This window comes from Petromyzon marinus, unplaced genomic scaffold, assembly GCF_048934315.1.
Source record: "Petromyzon marinus isolate PM22_M1 ecotype Great Lakes invasive population unplaced genomic scaffold, UKy_Petmar_22M1.pri1.0 PM_Scaffold_1, whole genome shotgun sequence".
Taxonomy (NCBI): domain Eukaryota; kingdom Metazoa; phylum Chordata; class Hyperoartia; order Petromyzontiformes; family Petromyzontidae; genus Petromyzon; species Petromyzon marinus.
The window spans coordinates 2,624,366-2,646,620 of NW_027423057.1; the positions used below are offsets into that span (position 1 = coordinate 2,624,366).

The following is a 22,255-nucleotide window of genomic DNA, read 5'->3' on the forward strand; positions in this document are numbered from 1 at the left end:
AGGGGTGAGGAGGACGAGGGGTGAGGAGGTGAGGGGTGCGGAGGACGAGTCGAGGGGTGAGGAGGAAGAGGTGAGGGGTAAGAAGAACGCGGTGTGGGTGAGAAGGACGAGGTGAGGGGTGAGGCGGGCGAGGCATGAGGATGACGAGGCGCGGGGTGCGGTGGACAAGGTGAGGGGTGAGAATGACGAGCTGAAGGGTGAGGAGACCGAGGGGTGAGGAGAACGAGCGGTGAGGAGGACAATGGGTGAGGAGGACAATGGGTGAGGACAATGGGTGAGGAGGGTGAGGTGAGGTGAGGGGTGAGTAGGACGAGTCGAGTGGTGAGGACAAGATGAGGGGTAAGAAGAACGAGGTGTGGGGTGAGGAGGACGAGGCAAATGGTGAGGACAGCGAGGGGAGGGGAGGACGAGGAGTGAGGACGAGCTAAGGGTGAGGAGGACGAGGCGAGGACGAGGTGAGCGGTGAGGACGACGACGGGTGAGGAGGACGAGCTGAGGTGAGGACGAGTCGAGGGGTGAGGAGGACGAGGTAAAAGGTGAGGCGGACGAGGGGTGAGGAGGACGATGGGTGAGGAAGATCAGGCGAGGGGTGAGGAGGACGAGGGGTGACGATGACGAGAGTGAGGAGGACGAGGGGTGAGGAGGACAGGAGTGAGGAGAGTGAGGGGTGAGGAGTAAGAAGAACGAGCTGTGGGGGTGAGGACGAGGTGAGGGGTGAGAACGAGGTGAGGGTTGAGGACAAGTGAGGTGGACGAGGTGAGGGGTGAGAATGAGGTGAGGGGTCAAGCGGACGACTTGAGGGGTAAGGAGGACGAGGTGAGGGGTGAGGAGGATGAGGAGCCGGGTGCGGTGGACGAGCGAGGGGTGAGGAGGACGAGGGGCGAGGAGGACGAGGTGAGGGCTGAGGAGAGCGAGGCGTGAGGAGAGCGAGGGGTGAGGACAGCGAGGGGTGAGGAGGATGAGGGGTGAGGAGGACGAGGGGTGAGGAGGTGAGGAGCAGGGTGCGGTGGACGAGCGAGGGGTGAGGACGGGGGGTGAGAATAAAAACGAGGTGTGGGGGTGAGGACGAGGGTTGAGGAGAGCGAGGGGTGAAGAGAGCGAGGGGTGAGTAGGTGAGGGGTGTGGAGGACGAGTCGAGCGGTGAGGAGGAAGAGGTGAGGGGTAAGAAGAACGCGGTGTGGGTGAGAAGGACGAGGTGAGGGGTGAGGCGGGCGAGGCGTGAGGATGAACGAGGCGCGGGGTGGGGTGGACGAGGTGAGGGGTGAGGAAGACGAGCTGAGGGGTGAGGAGAACGAGGGGTGAGGAGAACGAGCGGTGAGGAGGACAATGGGTGAGGAGGACAATGGGTGAGGAGGACGAAAGGTGAGGATGGTAAGGTGAGGGGTGAGTAGGACGAGTCGAGTGGTGAGGAGGACAAGATGAGGGGTAAGAAGAACGAGGTGTGGGGTGAGGAGGACGAGGCAAATGGTGAGGACAGCGAGGGGAGGGGAGGACGAGGAGGACGAGCTAAGGGTGAGGAGGACGAGGCGAGGGAGAGGTGAGGGGTGAGGAGGACGAGGTGAGCGGTGAGGACGACGACGGGTGAGGAAGACGAGCTGAGGTGAGAGGTGAGGACGAGTCGAGGGTTGAGGAGGACGAGGTGAAAGGTGAGGCGGACGAGGGGTGAGGAGGACGATGGGTGAGAAGTAAGAAGAAGGAGGTGTGGGGGTGAGGAGGACGAGGCGAGGGCTGAGGAGAGCGAGGGGTGAGGAGGACGAGAGGTGAGGAGGACGAGGGGTGAGGAGGACGAAGGATGAGGAGGTGAGGAGCAGGGTGCGGTGGACGAGCGAGGGGTGAGGACGGGGGGTGAGAAGAAAAACGAGGTGAGGACGAGGGTTGAGGAGAGCGAGGGGTGAAGAGAGCGAGGGGTGAGGAAGACGAGGGGTGAGGAGAGCGAGGGGTGAGGAAGACGAGGGGTGAGGAAGACGAGCTGAGGGGTGAGGAGAACGAGGGGTGAGGAGAACGAGCGGTGAGGAGGACAATGGGTGAGGAGGACAATGGGTGAGGAGGACAATGGGTGAGGAGGACGAAGGGTGAGGAGGGTAAGGTGAGGGGTGAGTAGGACGAGTCGAGTGGTGAGGAGGACAAGATGAGGGGTAAGAAGAACGAGGTGTGGGGTGAGGAGGACGAGGCAAATGGTGAGGACAGCGAAGGGAGGGGAGGACGAGGAGGACGAGCTAAGGGTGAGGAGGACGAGGCGAGGGAGAGGTGAGGGGTGAGGATGACGAGGTGAGCGGTGAGGACGATGACGGGTGAGGAGGACGAGCTGAGGTGAGAGGTGAGGACGAGTCGAGGGTTGAGGAGGACGAGGTGAAAGGTGAGGCGGACGAGGGGTGAGGAGGACGATGGGTGAGGAAGATGAGGCGTGAGGGGTGACGAGGGGTGAGGGGTGAGGAGGACGAGAAGTGAGGAGGACGGGGGGTGAGAAGTAAGAAGAAGGAGGTGTGGGGGTGAGGAGGACGAGGCGAGGGCTGAGGAGAGCGAGGGGTGAGGAGGACGAGAGGTGAGGAGGACGAGGGGTGAGGAGGACGAAGGATGAGGAGGTGAGGAGCAGGGTGCGGTGGACGAGCGAGGGGTGAGGACGGGGGGTGAGAAGAAAAACGAGGTGAGGACGAGGGTTGAGGAGAGCGAGGGGTGAAGAGAGCGAGGGGTGAGGAAGACGAGGGGTGAGGAGAGCGAGGGGTGAGGAAGACGAGGGGTGAGGAAGACGAGCTGAGGGGTGAGGAGAACGAGGGGTGAGGAGAACGAGCGGTGAGGAGGACAATGGGTGAGGAGGACAATGGGTGAGGAGGACAATGGGTGAGGAGGACGAAGGGTGAGGAGGGTAAGGTGAGGGGTGAGTAGGACGAGTCGAGTGGTGAGGAGGACAAGATGAGGGGTAAGAAGAACGAGGTGTGGGGTGAGGAGGACGAGGCAAATGGTGAGGACAGCGAAGGGAGGGGAGGACGAGGAGGACGAGCTAAGGGTGAGGAGGACGAGGCGAGGGAGAGGTGAGGGGTGAGGATGACGAGGTGAGCGGTGAGGACGATGACGGGTGAGGAGGACGAGCTGAGGTGAGAGGTGAGGACGAGTCGAGGGTTGAGGAGGACGAGGTGAAAGGTGAGGCGGACGAGGGGTGAGGAGGACGATGGGTGAGGAAGATGAGGCGTGAGGGGTGACGAGGGGTGAGGGGTGAGGAGGACGAGAAGTGAGGAGGACGGGGGGTGAGAAGTAAGAAGAAGGAGGTGTGGGGGTGAGGAGGACGAGGCGAGGGCTGAGGAGAGCGAGGGGTGAGGAGGACGAGAGGTGAGGAGGACGAGGGGTGAGGAGGACGAAGGATGAGGAGGTGAGGAGCAGGGTGCGGTGGACGAGCGAGGGGTGAGGACGGGGGGTGAGAAGAAAAACGAGGTGAGGACGAGGGTTGAGGAGAGCGAGGGGTGAAGAGAGCGAGGGGTGAGGAAGACGAGGGGTGAGGAGAGCGAGGGGTGAGGAAGACGAGGGGTGAGGAAGACGAGCTGAGGGGTGAGGAGAACGAGGGGTGAGGAGAACGAGCGGTGAGGAGGACAATGGGTGAGGAGGACAATGGGTGAGGAGGACAATGGGTGAGGAGGACGAAGGGTGAGGAGGGTAAGGTGAGGGGTGAGTAGGACGAGTCGAGTGGTGAGGAGGACAAGATGAGGGGTAAGAAGAACGAGGTGTGGGGTGAGGAGGACGAGGCAAATGGTGAGGACAGCAAAGGGAGGGGAGGACGAGGAGGACGAGCTAAGGGTGAGGAGGACGAGGCGAGGGAGAGGTGAGGGGTGAGGAGGACGAGGTGAGCGGTGAGGACGATGACGGGTGAGGAGGACGAGCTGAGGTGAGAGGTGAGGACGAGTCGAGGGTTGAGGAGGACGAGGTGAAAGGTGAGGCGGACGAGGGGTGAGGAGGACGATGGGTGAGGAAGATGAGGCGTGAGGGGTGACGAGGGGTGAGGGGTGAGGAGGACGAGAAGTGAGGAGGACGGGGGGTGAGAAGTAAGAAGAAGGAGGTGTGGGGGTGAGGAGGACGAGGCGAGGGCTGAGGAGAGCGAGGGGTGAGGAGGACGAGAGGTGAGGAGGACGAGGGGTGAGGAGGACGAAGGATGAGGTGAGGAGCAGGGTGCGGTGGACGAGCGAGGGGTGAGGACGGGGGGTGAGAAGAAAAACGAGGTGAGGACGAGGGTTGAGGAGAGCGAGGGGTGAAGAGAGCGAGGGGTGAGGAAGACGAGGGGTGAGGAGAGCGAGGGGTGAGGAAGACGAGGGGTGAGGAAGACGAGGGGTGAGGAGGACGAAGGGTGAGGAGGGTAAGGTGAGGGGTGAGTAGGACGAGTCGAGTGGTGAGGAGGACAAGATGAGGGGTAAGAAGAACGAGGTGTGGGGTGAGGAGGACGAGGCAAATGGTGAGGACAGCGAAGGGAGGGGAGGACGAGGAGGACGAGCTAAGGGTGAGGAGGACGAGGCGAGGGAGAGGCGAGGGGTGAGGATGACGAGGTGAGCGGTGAGGACGATGACGGGTGAGGAGGACGAGCTGAGGTGAGAGGTGAGGACGAGTCGAGGGTTGAGGAGGACGAGGTGAAAGGTGAGGCGGACGAGGGGTGAGGAGGACGATGGGTGAGGAAGATGAGGCGTGAGGGGTGACGAGGGGTGAGGGGTGAGGAGGACGAGAAGTGAGGAGGACGGGGGGTGAGAAGTAAGAAGAAGGAGGTGTGGGGGTGAGGAGGACGAGGCGAGGGCTGAGGAGAGCGAGGGGTGAGGAGGACGAGAGGTGAGGAGGACGAGGGGTGAGGAGGACGAAGGATGAGGTGAGGAGCAGGGTGCGGTGGACGAGCGAGGGGTGAGGACGGGGGGTGAGAAGAAAAACGAGGTGAGGACGAGGGTTGAGGAGAGCGAGGGGTGAAGAGAGCGAGGGGTGAAGAGAGCGAGGGGTGAGGAAGACGAGGGGTGAGGAGAGCGAGGGGTGAGGAAGACGAGGGGTGAGGAAGACGAGGGGTGAGGAGAGCGAGGGGTGAGGAGGACGAGGGGTGAGGAGAACGAGGGGTGAGGAGAACGAGCGGTGAGGAGGACGAGGGGTGAGGAGGACGAGGGGTGAGGAGGACGAGGGGTGAGGAGGACGAGGTGAGCGGTGAGGACGACGACGGGTGAGGAAGACGAGCTGAGGTGAGAGGTGAGGACGAGTCGAGGGTTGAGGAGGACGAGGTGAAAGGTGAGGCGGACGAGGGGTGAGGAGGACGATGGGTGAGGAAGATGAGGCGTGAGGGGTGACGAGGGGTGAGGGGTGAGGAGGACGAGAAGTGAGGAGGACGGGGGGTGAGAAGTAAGAAGAAGGAGGTGTGGGGGTGAGGAGGACGAGGCGAGGGCTGAGGAGAGCGAGGGGTGAGGAGGACGAGAGGTGAGGAGGACGAGGGGTGAGGAGGACGAAGGATGAGGAGGTGAGGAGCAGGGTGCGGTGGACGAGCGAGGGGTGAGGACGGGGGGTGAGAAGAAAAACGAGGTGAGGACGAGGGTTGAGGAGAGCGAGGGGTGAAGAGAGCGAGGGGTGAGGAAGACGAGGGGTGAGGAGAGCGAGGGGTGAGGAAGACGAGGGGTGAGGAAGACGAGCTGAGGGGTGAGGAGAACGAGGGGTGAGGAGAACGAGCGGTGAGGAGGACAATGGGTGAGGAGGACAATGGGTGAGGAGGACAATGGGTGAGGAGGACGAAGGGTGAGGAGGGTAAGGTGAGGGGTGAGTAGGACGAGTCGAGTGGTGAGGAGGACAAGATGAGGGGTAAGAAGAACGAGGTGTGGGGTGAGGAGGACGAGGCAAATGGTGAGGACAGCGAAGGGAGGGGAGGACGAGGAGGACGAGCTAAGGGTGAGGAGGACGAGGCGAGGGAGAGGTGAGGGGTGAGGATGACGAGGTGAGCGGTGAGGACGATGACGGGTGAGGAGGACGAGCTGAGGTGAGAGGTGAGGACGAGTCGAGGGTTGAGGAGGACGAGGTGAAAGGTGAGGCGGACGAGGGGTGAGGAGGACGATGGGTGAGGAAGATGAGGCGTGAGGGGTGACGAGGGGTGAGGGGTGAGGAGGACGAGAAGTGAGGAGGACGGGGGGTGAGAAGTAAGAAGAAGGAGGTGTGGGGGTGAGGAGGACGAGGCGAGGGCTGAGGAGAGCGAGGGGTGAGGAGGACGAGAGGTGAGGAGGACGAGGGGTGAGGAGGACGAAGGATGAGGAGGTGAGGAGCAGGGTGCGGTGGACGAGCGAGGGGTGAGGACGGGGGGTGAGAAGAAAAACGAGGTGAGGACGAGGGTTGAGGAGAGCGAGGGGTGAAGAGAGCGAGGGGTGAGGAAGACGAGGGGTGAGGAGAGCGAGGGGTGAGGAAGACGAGGGGTGAGGAAGACGAGCTGAGGGGTGAGGAGAACGAGGGGTGAGGAGAACGAGCGGTGAGGAGGACAATGGGTGAGGAGGACAATGGGTGAGGAGGACAATGGGTGAGGAGGACGAAGGGTGAGGAGGGTAAGGTGAGGGGTGAGTAGGACGAGTCGAGTGGTGAGGAGGACAAGATGAGGGGTAAGAAGAACGAGGTGTGGGGTGAGGAGGACGAGGCAAATGGTGAGGACAGCAAAGGGAGGGGAGGACGAGGAGGACGAGCTAAGGGTGAGGAGGACGAGGCGAGGGAGAGGTGAGGGGTGAGGAGGACGAGGTGAGCGGTGAGGACGATGACGGGTGAGGAGGACGAGCTGAGGTGAGAGGTGAGGACGAGTCGAGGGTTGAGGAGGACGAGGTGAAAGGTGAGGCGGACGAGGGGTGAGGAGGACGATGGGTGAGGAAGATGAGGCGTGAGGGGTGACGAGGGGTGAGGGGTGAGGAGGACGAGAAGTGAGGAGGACGGGGGGTGAGAAGTAAGAAGAAGGAGGTGTGGGGGTGAGGAGGACGAGGCGAGGGCTGAGGAGAGCGAGGGGTGAGGAGGACGAGAGGTGAGGAGGACGAGGGGTGAGGAGGACGAAGGATGAGGTGAGGAGCAGGGTGCGGTGGACGAGCGAGGGGTGAGGACGGGGGGTGAGAAGAAAAACGAGGTGAGGACGAGGGTTGAGGAGAGCGAGGGGTGAAGAGAGCGAGGGGTGAGGAAGACGAGGGGTGAGGAGAGCGAGGGGTGAGGAAGACGAGGGGTGAGGAAGACGAGGGGTGAGGAGAGCGAGGGGTGAGGAGGACGAGGGGTGAGGAGAACGCGGGGTGAGGAGAACGAGCGGTGAGGAGGACGAGGGGTGAGGAGGACGAGGGGTGAGGAGGACGAGGGGTGAGGAGGACGAGGTGAGCGGTGAGGACGACGACGGGTGAGGAGGACGAGCTGAGGTGAGAGGACGAGTCGAGGGGTGAGGAGGACGAGGTAAAAGGTGAGGCAGACGAGGGGTGAGGAGGACGATAGGTGAGAAAGATGAGGCGAGGGGTGAGGAGGACGAGGGGTGAGGAGGACGAGCGGTGAGGAGGACAATGGGTGAGGAGGACAATGGGTGAGGAGGACAATGGGTGAGGAGGACGAAGGGTGAGGAGGGTAAGGTGAGGGGTGAGTAGGACGAGTCGAGTGGTGAGGAGGACAAGATGAGGGGTAAGAAGAACGAGGTGTGGGGTGAGGAGGACGAGGCAAATGGTGAGGACAGCGAAGGGAGGGGAGGACGAGGAGGACGAGCTAAGGGTGAGGAGGACGAGGCGAGGGAGAGGCGAGGGGTGAGGATGACGAGGTGAGCGGTGAGGACGATGACGGGTGAGGAGGACGAGCTGAGGTGAGAGGTGAGGACGAGTCGAGGGTTGAGGAGGACGAGGTGAAAGGTGAGGCGGACGAGGGGTGAGGAGGACGATGGGTGAGGAAGATGAGGCGTGAGGGGTGACGAGGGGTGAGGGGTGAGGAGGACGAGAAGTGAGGAGGACGGGGGGTGAGAAGTAAGAAGAAGGAGGTGTGGGGGTGAGGAGGACGAGGCGAGGGCTGAGGAGAGCGAGGGGTGAGGAGGACGAGAGGTGAGGAGGACGAGGGGTGAGGAGGACGAAGGATGAGGTGAGGAGCAGGGTGCGGTGGACGAGCGAGGGGTGAGGACGGGGGGTGAGAAGAAAAACGAGGTGAGGACGAGGGTTGAGGAGAGCGAGGGGTGAAGAGAGCGAGGGGTGAAGAGAGCGAGGGGTGAGGAAGACGAGGGGTGAGGAGAGCGAGGGGTGAGGAAGACGAGGGGTGAGGAAGACGAGGGGTGAGGAGAGCGAGGGGTGAGGAGGACGAGGGGTGAGGAGAACGAGGGGTGAGGAGAACGAGCGGTGAGGAGGACGAGGGGTGAGGAGGACGAGGGGTGAGGAGGACGAGGGGTGAGGAGGACGAGGTGAGCGGTGAGGACGACGACGGGTGAGGAAGACGAGCTGAGGTGAGAGGACGAGTCAAGGGGTGAGGAGGACGAGGTAAAAGGTGAGGCAGACGAGGGGTGAGGAGGACGATAGGTGAGAAAGATGAGGCGAGGGGTGAGGAGGACGAGGGGTGAGGAGGATGAGGGGTGAGAAGGACGAGTCGAGGGGTGAGGAGGACGAGGTGAGGGGTGAGGAAGACGAGCTAAGGGGTGAGGAGGACGAGGGGTGAGGAGGACGAGCTGAGGGGTAAAGCGGATGAGGTGAGGGGTGAGGAAGACGAGGTGATGGGTGAGGATGAGGTGAGGGGTGTGGACGAGGTGAAAGGTCAAGCGGACGACGTGAGGGGTGAGGACGAGGTGAGGAAGACGAGCTGAGGGGTGAGGAGGACGAGGGGTGAAGAGGACGAGCTGAGGAGGACGAGCTGAGGAGGACGAGGTGAGGGGTGAGGAGGACGAGGTGAGGGTGAGGAGGATGAGCTGAGGGGTAAAGATGCCGAGGCAAGGGGTGAGGAGGACGAGGCGAGGACGAGGTGAGGGGTGACGAGGACGAAGTGAGGGGTGAGTACGAGGCGAGGGGTGAGGAGAACGAGGGGTGAGGTGGACGAGGCGAGGCGTGAGGAGGAGGCGAGGGGTGAGAACGAGAGTTGAGGAGGACGAGGCGATGGGTGAGGAAGACGAGGCGATGGGTGAGGAGGACGAGGTGATGGGTGAGGACGAGGTGAGGAGAGCGAGGGGTTAGAGAAGGACGAGGTGAGGGTGAGGAGGATGAGCTAAGGGGTAAAGATGACGAGGCGAGGACGAGGTGAGGGGTGAGGAGGACGAAGTGAGGGCGAGGTGAGGGGTGAGGAATACGAGCTGAGGGATGAGAAGGACGAGGTGAGGGGTGAGGACGAGGCGAGGACGAGGTGAGGGGTGAGGAGGACGAAGTGAGGGCGAGGTGAGGGGTGAGGAATACGAGCTGAGGGATGAGAAGGACGAGGTGAGGGGTGAGGAGGACGAGGCGACCCGAGCTCGATTCCCGCTTACAGCCACCATCACCACTGCGTCCTGGATCTCGAGAGGTCGGTTCAGCCTTAAATTAGTATCTGGTACGATGTGTACACATCGCAACTCGGGAGAAAAAGGCAGCAGAGGGTGGTACCGGCCACCCACACAGAACATGTGTGAAACCCAGAGATTATGCGTGAAACACGTGCAGATCATTAGAAAAACAGGCAAATATCTTGTGTGATATCAAATATGGAACATGCGTAAAACACATACCGATCATACGCAAGAAACACACACTCAGGCAATGTATGAAAACACACTCATATGCTGCTGTAGGATACGTTGGTTCAGCAGATGTACAGGGTGATGGATTACAATGTTAAGTTTTTTTTAAATGGCGATGAAGAATATTGTCCATTCATTTGCAGTCCAGCCGTACACTCATTCATTCACGTGCTATCTTTTCATCTATGCATCGGTCAATCCGCAAGTCAATTATGCAAGAGGACTCAGTCCCCCCCTGCCCCGCCCCCCTCTGCAAGTAGTAGCAGCTCCCTGCACCACCCAGCTCACCCCACACTGCATGCCGCGTTCTGCGCGATGCCTCAAGTTCAAGGTCGTGTGGGTGACACATTACCGTGGTGATTATTTGAAATGTAACTTTTTATTTTACCAGGTAAGTGAGCCATATAGCTCTTTTTAAGAAGCGATCTGGTCACAAATGTTAGTTTTAACGGAGTGGCTCATCTTGTGGAAATTTATAGCAGTAAAATACAGGCCAATTGTGGCCCGCGAAACGATATTTTGTGGCCCACTATTTGACACCTATTATTTATTTATTTTAAAATTATTATATTTTTTTTACCATAGCTCAGGCTCGTGACAGCTTCCGGTGTTTGTTGACAAGTTAGCCAACGCGAATTAGCAACGTTAGTCACTTGGTTGAAACGTGATTCCGGAGTGACACCAAGTGGAAGGAAAATATATCCTGTCACCCAGTGCAAGGTACAGAGGACTTAGGAAGTGGGCGGACTCAACAAGTGTAATCAGTGACCTAATAAAGACAACAGAGTGTTGCAATAGGAAAGGGAAAATAATTACATGGATAGCAAATAGCATGAGATGGGTGGCAAGAACAAAAGAACCTGAATATTATAAAGAAGCTATAGATTATTATTACAAGAGAAACAAAGAAAAGGAAAAAGGACAGATATGTGCAATCGCAAAAGAAAATAATTTACCAAGAACAATTTAATCAAAAAGAGCAAGAAATTAAAAGATATAAAACATGAGACAATGCACTTGATGTTAAGAATTAAGACAGGTGGAGTAACATGGACACCAGAGTTAGCTCAATGGCATCCAGAGAGATTCGGTAGAGCAGAAGGATATGTAGAATGTGAACAAAAAGAAGAAAATCTAGATCACTTTATTTATGAATGTGAAAGGTATAAACACCTGAGAGAGAACACGATTGATGAATTTAATAATGATAAGAAAAACGAAGTGCTCAAAAAAAGCATGAACAATGATAAAGTTTTCAAATACCTCTCAGAATATATAGAAAGGGCATACTAAATAAGATCCCAAATACTCAGGTATTGGGATAAAAACATGTAAATATATCACCCCCACCTTCCCTGAGCTTTCCAGGATGTTCAAGCGGACCATGTGCCTTTTTGGGAGCACATATCTGTGTGAAAAGCTCTTTTGCACCATGAACTTTAATAAGTCAAAGTACAGGTCCAAACTTACTGATGAGCATTTCAAGCCATACTGAGGGTCTCAATTGCTTCCTCCCTCAAGCCAAATGTGGCTCAGCTGTGTAAGAAGAGGAAGGGCTTCCAGGTCTCTGGAAGCATGGAGTAGGTAAGAGAAGCCTATGTTCTGAAGAACCGTTCATGTTCTGAACTGTTATTAATAAAGATTGAGAAGATTGGATCAGTTGCACTTTTTTTTGGAATACTTGATGAGGCCCAGCCTCACCCAGACTCTACCTCCAGCGGCCCCCAGGTAAGTTGAGTTTGAGACTCCTGCTCTAAACGCATGTTTCTAAATATGGAGGGAAAAACTGGAAGACCTGGAGAACAATCCACGCGACCACGGGAGAGAGAGAGACATGCAAACTCCAAATATACAGGCGTCAGGGTCCGGATCGAACCCACAACCTCTTGCATACCAGGTGAAGGAGTTAACATCCCACCACCGCGGCACCCTTATGTACCAGGTTACACAGTCACGGACTCAAATGAAGACACAGTCCCTTCATTTAACAGTCTGTTCGATAAATAAGTTCTGTTAGCGAGCACCTATTAAGGCTAGCATGCCACACGAGGGGGTGGGTGGTCAGTTTTACCCAGGATAGCCCTACTGGCTCTTTTCAGGAGGGTTCTACCACATTTCCCAGCAATGATTACTAGGCACAGTATATTCCAACTGGGTAATTTGCGGGCAATTGTATTTAATTCGGTTAATCTGGTCCATGACGCTGGGATCTTCAACGTCCACTGAAGCAGACGGCACATGGTGTCTTTGCGGTGAACACGCCTGTAGCATTAAACAGGGCGGCCGCTGGATTCAAACCGCGAACATCTACGACAAGCGGCACACGTACAACTGCTACAGACACACGCCGAGTGTGTAATCACTCAATATGTGAGTGATTACACGCAACATTGTTGTGTGATTAAACACAACGTTGTTGTGTGTGTAATCACATACAAAAATATTGATGAGACGCAACGACGTTGTGTTGAGTGTAATCACAAACAACAACGTTGTGTTGAGTGTAATCACTCAAAACGACATTGTGTTGAGTGTAATCACTCACAACGACGTTGTGTTGAGTGTAATTACACACAACGACGTTGTGTTGAGTGTAATCACTTACAACAACAACAACGATGTGTTGAGTGTAATCACAGGCAACAATGTTGATGACACACAGCGTCCAACAGAGGGCGTCGTAGTCGTGCCATGGGGAGGCGGCGAGTGATGAACGCCACTGCGGCGCCGCAAAGAGATCAGAGCCGTGATATTTATTTATTTGTACACTGGAGGAGGAATCCGATGAGCTACGAAGTTTTTTTTTTATCACAAACGTCCAGCGTCTTGGCCGTCACGATAGAACGAGGCCGATAAACGTGGAGGTATAAATGAGGGTGATGCTAAGTCGGTGTGCCGTGCCCTAAGTGAGGTTGCCATGGGCGTGTGTGTTGGCCGTGTCAGGAGCGGGTGAGGAGGACGAGGCAAGGGGTGAGGAGGACGAGGGGTGAGGAGGACGAGGGGTGAGGAGGACGAGGGGTGAGGAGGACGAGGGGTGAGGAGGACGAGGGGTGAGGAGGACGAGGGGTGCCGAAGACGAGGGGTGAGGAAGACGAGGGGTGAGGAAGACGAGGGGTGAGGAGGACGAGGGGTGAGGAGGACGAGGGGTGAGGAGGACGAGGGGTGAGGAGGACGAGGGGTGAGGAGGACGAGGGGTGAGGAGAGTGAGGGGTGAGGAGGACGAGGGGTGAGGAGGACGAGAGTGAGGAGGACGAGGGGTGAGGAGAGTGAGGGGTGAGGAGTAAGAAGAACGAGCTGTGGGGGTGAGGACGAGGTGAGGGGTGAGAACGAGGTGATGGTTGAGGACAAGTGAGGTGGACGAGGTGAGGGGTGAGAATGAGGTGAGGGGTCAAGAGGACGAGGTGAGGGGTCAAGCGGACGACGTGAGGGGTAAGGAGGACGAGGTGAGGGGTGAGGAGAATGAGGAGCAGGGTGCGGTGGACGAGCGAGGGGTGAGGAGGACGAGGGGCGAGGAGGACGGGGGGTGAGAAGTAAGAAGAACGAGGTGTGGGGTGAGGAGGACGAGGGGTGAGGAGGACGAGGTGAGGGCTGAGGAGAGCGAGGCGTGAGAGCGAGGGGTGAGGGGAGCGAGGGGTGAGGACAGCGAGGGGTGAGGAGGACGAGGGGTGAGGAGGTGAGGAGCAGGGTGCGGTGGACGAGCGAGGGGTGAGGACGGGGGGTGAGAAGAAAAACGAGGTGTGGGGGTGAGGACGAGGGGTGAGGAGAGCGAGGGGTGAGGAGAGCGAGGGGTGAGGAGAGTGAGGGGTGAGGAGAACGAGGGGTGAGGAGGACGAGGGGTGAGGAGGACGAGTCGAGGGGTGAGGAGGAAGAGGTGAGGGGTAAGAAGAACGCGGTGTGGGTGAGAAGGACGAGGTGAGGGGTGAGGTGGGCGAGGCGTGAGGATGACGAGGCGCGGGGTGCGGTGGACGAGGTGAGGTGAGGGGTGAGGAAGACGAGCCGAGGGGTGAGGAGAACGAGGGGTGAGTAGAACGAGCGGTGAGGAGGACAATGTGTGAGGAGGACGAGGGGTGAGGAGGGTGAGGTGAGGGGTGAGTAGGACGAGTCGAGTGGTGAGGAGGACAAGATGAGGGGTAAGAAGAACGAGGTGTGGGGTGAGGAGGACGAGGCAAATGGTGAGAACAGCAAGGGGAGGGGAGGACGAGGAGTGAGGACGAGCTAAGGGTGAGGAGGACGAGGCGAGGGAGAGGTGAGGGGTGAGAAGGACGAGGTGAGCGGTGAGGACGACGACGGGTGAGGAGGACGAACTGAGGTGAGAGGACGAGTCGAGGGGTGAGGAGGACGAGGTAAAAGGTGAGGCGGACGAGGGGTGAGGAGAGCGATGGGTGAGGAAGATGAGGCGAGGGGTGAGGAGGACGAGGGGTGAGGAGGACGAGGTGAGGGGTGAGGAAGACGAGCTGAGGGGTGAGGAGGACGAGGGGTGAGGAGGACGAGCTGAGGGGTAAAGCGGATGAGGTGAGGGGTGAGGAAGACGAGGTGATGGGTGAGGATGAGGTGAGGGGTGTGGACGAGGTGAAAGGTCAAGCGGACGACCTGAGGGGTGAGGACGAGGTGAGGAAGACGAGCTGAGGGGTGAGGAGGACGAGGTGAAGAGGACGAGGGGTGAAGAGGACGAGCTGAGGAGGACGAGGTGACGGGTGAGGAGGACGAGGTGAGGGTGAGGAGGATGAGCTGAGGGGTAAAGATGACGAGGCAAGGGGTGAGGACGAGGCGAGGACGAGGTGAGGGGTGAGGAGGACGAAGTGAGGGGTGAGGAGGATGAAGTGAGGGGTGAGTACGAGGCGAGGGGTGATGAGAACGAGGGGTGAGGAGGACGAGGCGAGGGGTGAGGTGAAGAGGACGAGCTGAGGAAGACGAGGTGAGGGGTGAAGAGGACGAGGTGAGGGGTGAGGAGGACGAGGTGAGGGGTGAGGAGGACGAAGTGAGGGGTGAGGAGAACGAGGGGTGAGGAGAACGAGGGGTGAGGAGGACGAGGCGAGCGGTGAGGAGGAGGCGAGGGGTGAGAACGAGGGTTGAGGAGGACGAGGCGATGGGTGAGGAGGACGAGGTGATGGGTGAGGACGAGGTGAGGAGAGCGAGGGGTTAGAGAAGGACGAGGTGAGGGTGAGGAGGATGAGCTAAGGGGTAAAGATGACGAGGCAAGGGGTGAGGACTAGGCGAGGACGAGGCGAGGACGAGGTGAGGGGTGAGGAGGACGAAGTGAGGGCGAGGTGAGGGGTGAGGAATACGAGCTGAGGGATGAGAAGGACGAGGTGAGGGGTGAGGAGGACGAGGTGAGGGGTGAGAACGAGGGGTGAAGGAGAACGGGGTGAGGAGGACGAGGCGAGATGCGAGGACGGGGTGAGGACGAGGTGAAGGGTGAGGAGGAGGTGATGTTTGATTCGTGACAAAACATGTAATAAAGTTATTAATAACAATCTGAATTATAGTCAATTATTCACGTCTACTACAGAGAGTGCAGGTAGCCGTGTGAGGATGAGGTGAGAACGAGGTGAGGGGTAACGACGAGGTGAGTAGAACGAGAGGCGAGGGGTGAGAACGGGGTGAGGGTTGAGGACGACGGGTGAGGTGGACGAGGTGAGGGGTGAGGATGAGTCGAGAGGTGAGGGGTGAGGATGAGTCGAGGGGTGAGGAGGACGAGGTAAAACGTGAGGCAGACGAGGAGTGAGGAGGACGATGGGTGAGAAAGATGAGGCGAGGGGTGAGGAGGACGAGGGGTGAGGAGGACGAGGGGTGCCGAAGACGAGGGGTGAGGAAGACGAGGGGTGAGGAAGACGAGGGGTGAGGAGGACGAGGGGTGAGGAGGACGGGAGTGAGGAGGACGAGGGGTGAGGAGAGTGAGGGGTGAGGAGGACGAGGGGTGAGGAGGACGAGAGTGAGGAGGACGAGAGTGAGGAGGACGAGGGCTGAGGAGAGTGAGGGGTGAGGAGTAAGAAGAACGAGCTGTGGGGGTGAGGACGAGGTGAGGGGTGAGAACGAGGTGAGGGTTGAGGACAAGTGAGGTGGACGAGGTGAGGGGTGAGAATGAGGTGAGGGGTCAAGAGGACGAGGTGAGGGGTCAAGCGGACGACGTGAGGGGTAAGGAGGACGAGGTGAGGGGTGAGGAGGATGAGGAGCAGGGTGCGGTGGACGAGCGAGGGGTGAGGAGGATGAGAAGTGAGGAGGACGGGGGGTGAGACGTAAGAAGAACGAGGTGTGTGGGTGAGGAGGACGAGGCGAGGGCTGAGGAGAGCGAGGGGTGAGGACGGGGGGTGAGAAGAAAAACGAGGTGAGGACGAGGGTTGAGGAGAGCGAGGGGTGAGGAGAGCGACGGGTGAGGAGGACGAGGGGTGAGGAGAACGAGGGGTGAGGAGGACGAGAGGTAAGGAGGTGAGGGGTGCGAAGGACGAGTCGAGGGGTGAGGAGGAAGAGGTGAGGGGTAAGAAGAACGCGGTGTGGGTGAGAAGGACGAGGTGAGGGGTGAGGTGGGCGAGGCGTGAGGATGACGAGGCGCGGGGTGCGGTGGACGAGGTGAGGTGAGGGGTGAGGAAGACGAGCTGAGGGGTGAGGAGAACGAGGGGTGAGGAGAACGAGCGGTGAGGAGGACGATGTGTGAGGAGGACGATGGGTGAGGAGGACGAGGGGTGACGAGGGGTGAGGAGGGTGAGGTGAGGGGTGAGTAGGACGAGTCGAGTGGTGAGGAGGACAAGATGAGGGGTAAGAAGAACGAGGTGTGGGGTGAGGAGGACGAGGCAAATGGTGAGGACAGCGAGGGGAGGGGAGGACGAGGAGTGAGGACGAGCTAAGGGTGAGGAGGACGAGGCGAGGGAGAGGTGAGGGGTGAGAAGGACGAGGTGAGCGGTGAGGACGACGACGGGTGAGGAGGACGAGCTGAGGTGAGAGGACGAGTCGAGGGGTGAGGAGGACGAGGGGTGAGGAGGACGAGGGGTGAGGAGGACGATGGGTGAGGAAGATGAGGCGAGGGGTGAGGAAGATGAGGCGAGGGGTGAGGAGGACGAGGGGTGAGGAGGATGAGGGGTGAGAAGGACGAGTCGAGGGGTGAGGAGGACGAGGTGAGGGGGGAGGAAGACGAAGTGATGGGTGAGGATGAGGTGAGGGGTGTGGACGAGGTGAAAGGTCAAGCGGACGACGTGAGGGTTGAGAGGACGAGCTGAGGAGGACGAGGTGAGGGGTGAGGAGGACGAGGTGAGGGTGAGGAGGATGAGCTGAGGGGTAAAGATGACGAGGCAAGGGGTGAGGAGGACGAGGCGAGGACGAGGTGAGGGGTGAGGAGGACGAAGTGAGGGGTGAGGAGAACGAGGGGTGAGAACGAGGGTTGAGGAGAACGAGGCGATGGGTGAGGAGGACGAGGTGATGGGTGAGGACGAGGTGAGGAGAGCGAGGGGTTAGAGAAGGACGAGGTGAGGGTGATGAGCTAAGGGGTAAAGATGACGAGGCAAGGGGTGAGGACGAGGCGAGGACGAGGTGAGGGGTGAGGAGGACGAAGTGAGGGGTGAGGAGAACGAGGGGTGAGAACGAGGGTTGAGGAGAACGAGGCGATGGGTGAGGAGGACGAGGTGATGGGTGAGGACGAGGTGAGGAGAGCGAGGGGTTAGAGAAGGACGAGGTGAGGGTGAGGAGGATGAGCTAAGGGGTAAAGATGACGAGGCAAGGGGTGAGGACGAGGCGAGGACGAGGTGAGGGGTGAGGAGGACGAAGTGAGGGCGAGGTGAGGGGTGAGGAATCCGAGCTGAGGGATGAGAAGGACGAGGTGAAGGGTGAGGAGGACGAGGCGAGGGGTGAGAACGAGGGGTGAAGGTGAACGGGGTGAGGAGGACGAGGCGAGATGCGAGGACGGGGTGAGGACGAGGTGAAGGGTGAGGAGGAGGTGATGTTTGATTCGTGACAAAACATGTAATAAAGTTATTAATAACAATCTGAATTATAGTCAATTATTCACGTCTACTACATAGAGTGCAGGTAGCCGTGTGAGGATGAGGTGAGAACGAGGTGAGGGGTAAGGACGAGGTGAGTAGAACGAGAGGCGAGGGGTGAGAACGAGGTGAGGGTTGAGGACGACGGGTGAGGTGGACGAGGTGAGGGGTGAGGATGAGGCGAGGGGTGAGGATGAGGCGAGCGGTGAGGACGAGGTGAGTAGAACGAGGGTGAGGACGAGGCGAGGGGTGAGGAGAACGAGGTGAGAAGATGAGGGGTGAGGAGGGCGAGGGGTGAGGAGGGCGAGGGGTGAGGAGGGCGAGGGGTGAGGAGGGCGAGGGGTGAGGAGGGCGAGGGGTGAGGAGGGCGAGGGGTGAGGAGGGCGAGGTGAGGAGGACGAGGCTAGGGGTGAGGAGGACGAGGCTAGGGGTGAGGAGGACGAGGCTAGGGGTGAGGAGGACGAGGCTAGGGCTGAGGAGGACGAGGCTGGGGGTGAGGACGAGGCTAGGGGTGAGGAGGACGAGGTGAGGTCGGTAAGGGAGGTGTCCGTCTCCGGAGTGTTGCATGATATTTGTTGCTATGCTCGATGTTTGGTTGGTGACATAACATTCAATAAAGTTCTAAATAACATCCTGAAAGATAATAAATTACTCGTGTCTGCTGCATAGAGGCCAGGTACCCGCGTTTGCCTTCTGCGTGTGCGTGTAGATAAATCAGAATCTGTATTTTACATGAGTTTTGACGTTCTCTTTCACACACGTCCAGAAGGGTCGGGTTAGCCAGTTGCATCAACAACAAAATGCAATTAAAAAGATACTCGAGTAAGGATTGAGAAAATGTAGTCAAGTCACGAATAAATGTCATGTAAAATCAAACTGTGCAAGCTCATACCTTCTTGTAGATTTGTCAACATCAAATCCAAGCTTGGGCAAGATGGCAAAACACCAACAGTCAAAGTACCATACCAAGACAGTGGCCTCGATTAAATTGCATTCAAACATTGAACTCTCGACACGTGGGTGAAGAGGTTCCGAGTTTCAAATCGCAGACGCAAAAGCCGCGTCGAGAACTTTGAGCCCTGGCTGATACGGAGGCAGCTTCCTCTGCCCCCATAGGGTGCCTGGGGGCACGTGATCTGGCTCCGCCCATGGTAGGCGGGGCCAATTGCGTCACTTCCTGCGCACTCACCTCCGACCCCAATGGCGTTACGTCACTCAGGCAGGGCGAGCGAGCTGAGCGGCTGCGTTTGTCTCTTGCGCCCCCAACAGGAGCCATGAAGTTCTTCAAGAGACGGCAGCAGATGCAAGCGACGCTGGAGACTCCAAATTCGTCAACAGTGGAGGTGAGTGGCGCCACCTCTTGCGTTGGAGTTATACGAAGTAACAAATAGAGTACTGTGATCACATCGAGAAAAAATATTATTTTTTAAAATATTTAAATTTTACTTTAAATTGAGCGCTTGATGCGTGGGTAACGAGGTTCATAGTTTAAGATCACAGATTGAGAGTTTCATCAAGGATTTTAGTCGGAGAAAGCTTTCTCTGGGCAGTTGGTCCTTGTTTGCGTTGCCAAGGTGATAGCATCTCGTGTCAACTGCCATTTCCCAGCTGGTGTGCCTGGGGGTCACGTGACGTTTGGTGACGCAATAACGCCCGAGCCATTGGCTCCGCCCTTTTTGGGTAAAGTCAGTGACGTAATCACTGCCATTGATGACGTCATCACTGTATTCGATGCCTTCTTCACTGAAATTGACGTCTCTGTAATTGATGTCGTCATCACTAATCGATGTCATCGCTGTAGTCGATGGCGTAATCGCTGCATCTGACAACGTCATCGCTGCATTTGATTACGTCAGCGCTGCATTTGATTACGTCAGCGCTGCGGGCTCCTTATCGCTGCGTGTTGGCCTGTAATTCGGGCAAAGCCAGCGATCTGAGCACCTGTGTTTCTTTATCTGCGTCGGCAAGAATATACATGATATTCTTCAACAGACCACAGTTGAGAAAGCAACACATGAGACAATGAATGTGTCAACAGTGTAGGTGCGTAGTGCCACCTCTTGGGGGCCGTCCATAAATGACGTCACGCACTTGGGGGGGGGGCAGACATTTGTGACGATGTGTGACGGGGGGGGGGGTTTGAGAAATGTGATGTCACATCAAAATGCGCAATTTTAAATAAAAATAGACAACACGTTCTACTTAATTAAATAGACTTTTTAATAAATGTTCTACAACATCAGAGTGCAGCACCACATTAATACGAACTACAATGGCAATAGTTTAAGATGTTTTCTTGTTTTTGTTTTTTGTTTGTTGCGGTTGCACCCGATTCAAGGGCTGAATGGCTCACAGGGCTATACCAAATAAATGGAACTATGAACTAAAGCGATTTGAAGCATGTTTTTTTTTTTGGGGGGGGGGGTCTGACTTTTTGTGACACCGTGTGACATAGGGGGAGGGGTCCAAAATCGCATGACGTCATTTATGGACGGCCCCTTGTGTTTTGATGTCAGAGGAGTTGTACTCGGTAAGAGAGGTAGGGGACAGACAAATCTAGGCTGGAGTGGAGGCCACCACTCTGCCACTTACCAGCTAAAATGCAAACGTGTATGGAATGATAAAAAAAAGCTTTGCCCCAACACCAGATTGACACCTTTTACAAGGCAGCAAGTCCGCATGAACCACAAATACCTGCTAACACCAGTGGCGAGGGATATCTGAGCCAGTGTTGGGACTCCCCTATGTCGACTTAGGCTGAAATGAATACAGGCAGTCTCGCTTAGCGCTCAAGATGCCTATGTGGAGAAGTGAGCATTCAGGAAATCAGCGCGAAAAGGGTTATACCATTATATATGGGGATGACTTCTCGACAGCGTTATCTCTTATGAACAATAAATTAGGGCTTCATTGGAGTATCAGCGCTATTTTATAAGAGTAATAAAACAGATGGTAAACATTCCATCAAACGAATTTTTTTTTTAATAATAGCATCAGGAAGTATTATGTACTGAACTCACCAGTGTAACCGCCATATGCTCACTCACCTCGACCGGCCTTATCACTGGCATGTTGACATTCCCAGACATTTTGGGGCTAAGGCAGAGAGACCAAGGAGGAGCAAACACGTCGGCGGACGAGTTTGTCTTTTAAAAATTGGCGAGCGCTGTGTGGCTCAGAGCGTACTGTGATAAAACTGAATATCAAATTAACCTTATGGCGGGACCCCGAGGTCCCGAATAAACGTAAGTCATTGGCTGAGCGAATGTAAATGAAGATGGTGTGGGTGCGTTTCCTAGGCCAGCGCTGCTGCGCATTCTACCACTCTGTTTAGGCTGTGCGGGGAATCGTGGTGTTGCCTTTGCTTGGGTGTGTGGGTGTCAGCCCATCTGTCCTATGTGTGTTTACCTGTGTATTAGGCACCTCACTTGCCATGTGCCATGGTGTTGTCTCCACCATCCGATGGCGAATGGCATGTCACAATGCGATTGAAGGCAGGATTTACGCTGGGAGGCGCTAACGTGCCCGTGCCATGTGCCCTTGCTCCCGTCGCAGTTGGAAATGCCGGAGAAAGAAATGCACCAGCTGTCCCGGGAGGTATCGACCCTGCGGGACAATCTGAGCAGGGCAAGAGCGCAGTTCGCCACCCTGCGTGGCGCACTGCGCCAGACAGAGAAGAGTCTCCATGAGATGCTGCACCAACTCAAGAAAAACCATGCTGAGGAGGTACTGTGGCCACCACCAACCCCCCTGTCCCCTTGTTACACGGAGCACGGCTAAAATGAAACTTCGTTTGTCAAGATTTCGTCGATCTTACATTTACATGCAAATTTCATCAAGCCCTGCCCACTGACCCTTGAGCTACACCCACCTCAAACCTTTTTAACTCCCTGCCTTAGCAGCGCTCCCGCCATATATTTTTTCCTGCCTCGGCAGCTCTCCTGCCATATCCTTCACTTGATGACGATTGCTTGTGTTGCGATCGAAATGTCGTGATATTGTTATTATTTTTTTAATTATTTTTGTATCTACATGGCCTTACCGAAAGACCCAAATAACGTGTTCACGTTGTGAAGCTGCGTGGCACACAAGCAGAGATAACAAAACCTCAACATATTCGTCAATAACGCTGCAATGGATACTGCTTTGACTTCTCTGATGCGATGAAGGCCATTGCCTGAAACATCACCTTTTAGAAGCTCTGCCCTATTAAGTGCATCATTATTGATTCATGCGTTGAGTTTTTATTCAGAGTTACGATCTGAACGTCAAGGAAATGGCACATTAAATGAGTGCATTCTGGGAGGTAGCTAGGTGCCCCAGGGGTCAGACATGCTGTGCCAGCATGGCTGAGATGCCAGGATTGAATGTGGATTACAGCCGCCCAACCACAGTGATTAAACCGGATTCTCAAGCATAGTGGTCTCAGCCTAGTTGCAAATGAGTGCACAAAAAAACCCATCGAATTATATTTTGGTTCCGTAATAAATTTTGCTAAATTCACTGTAGCGAGTGGTCCATGGTTTTATTCCCAATAATGTTGAAAATGAAAAGATAAAAGCAGATCAAACTAAATTTTTGTATCATAGCATCTCCCCACATAATGTGCATGTAT

At 56.9% G+C, this 22,255-nt stretch overlaps 1 protein-coding gene across 1 annotated transcript in view; it reads right to left on the minus strand.

Moving 5' to 3' along the window:
- LOC142922505 (fructosamine-3-kinase-like) overlaps window positions 1–18,745 on the minus strand; it is a 50,516-nt gene extending 31,771 nt beyond the window's left edge. Inside the window, exon 1 of the mRNA XM_076063315.1 lies at window positions 18,533–18,745. The gene's annotated coding sequence lies outside the window, so the exon portion shown is untranslated. The remainder of the gene's footprint in view (window positions 1–18,532) is intronic.
- Between the last annotated feature and the right edge of the window lie 3,510 nt (window positions 18,746–22,255).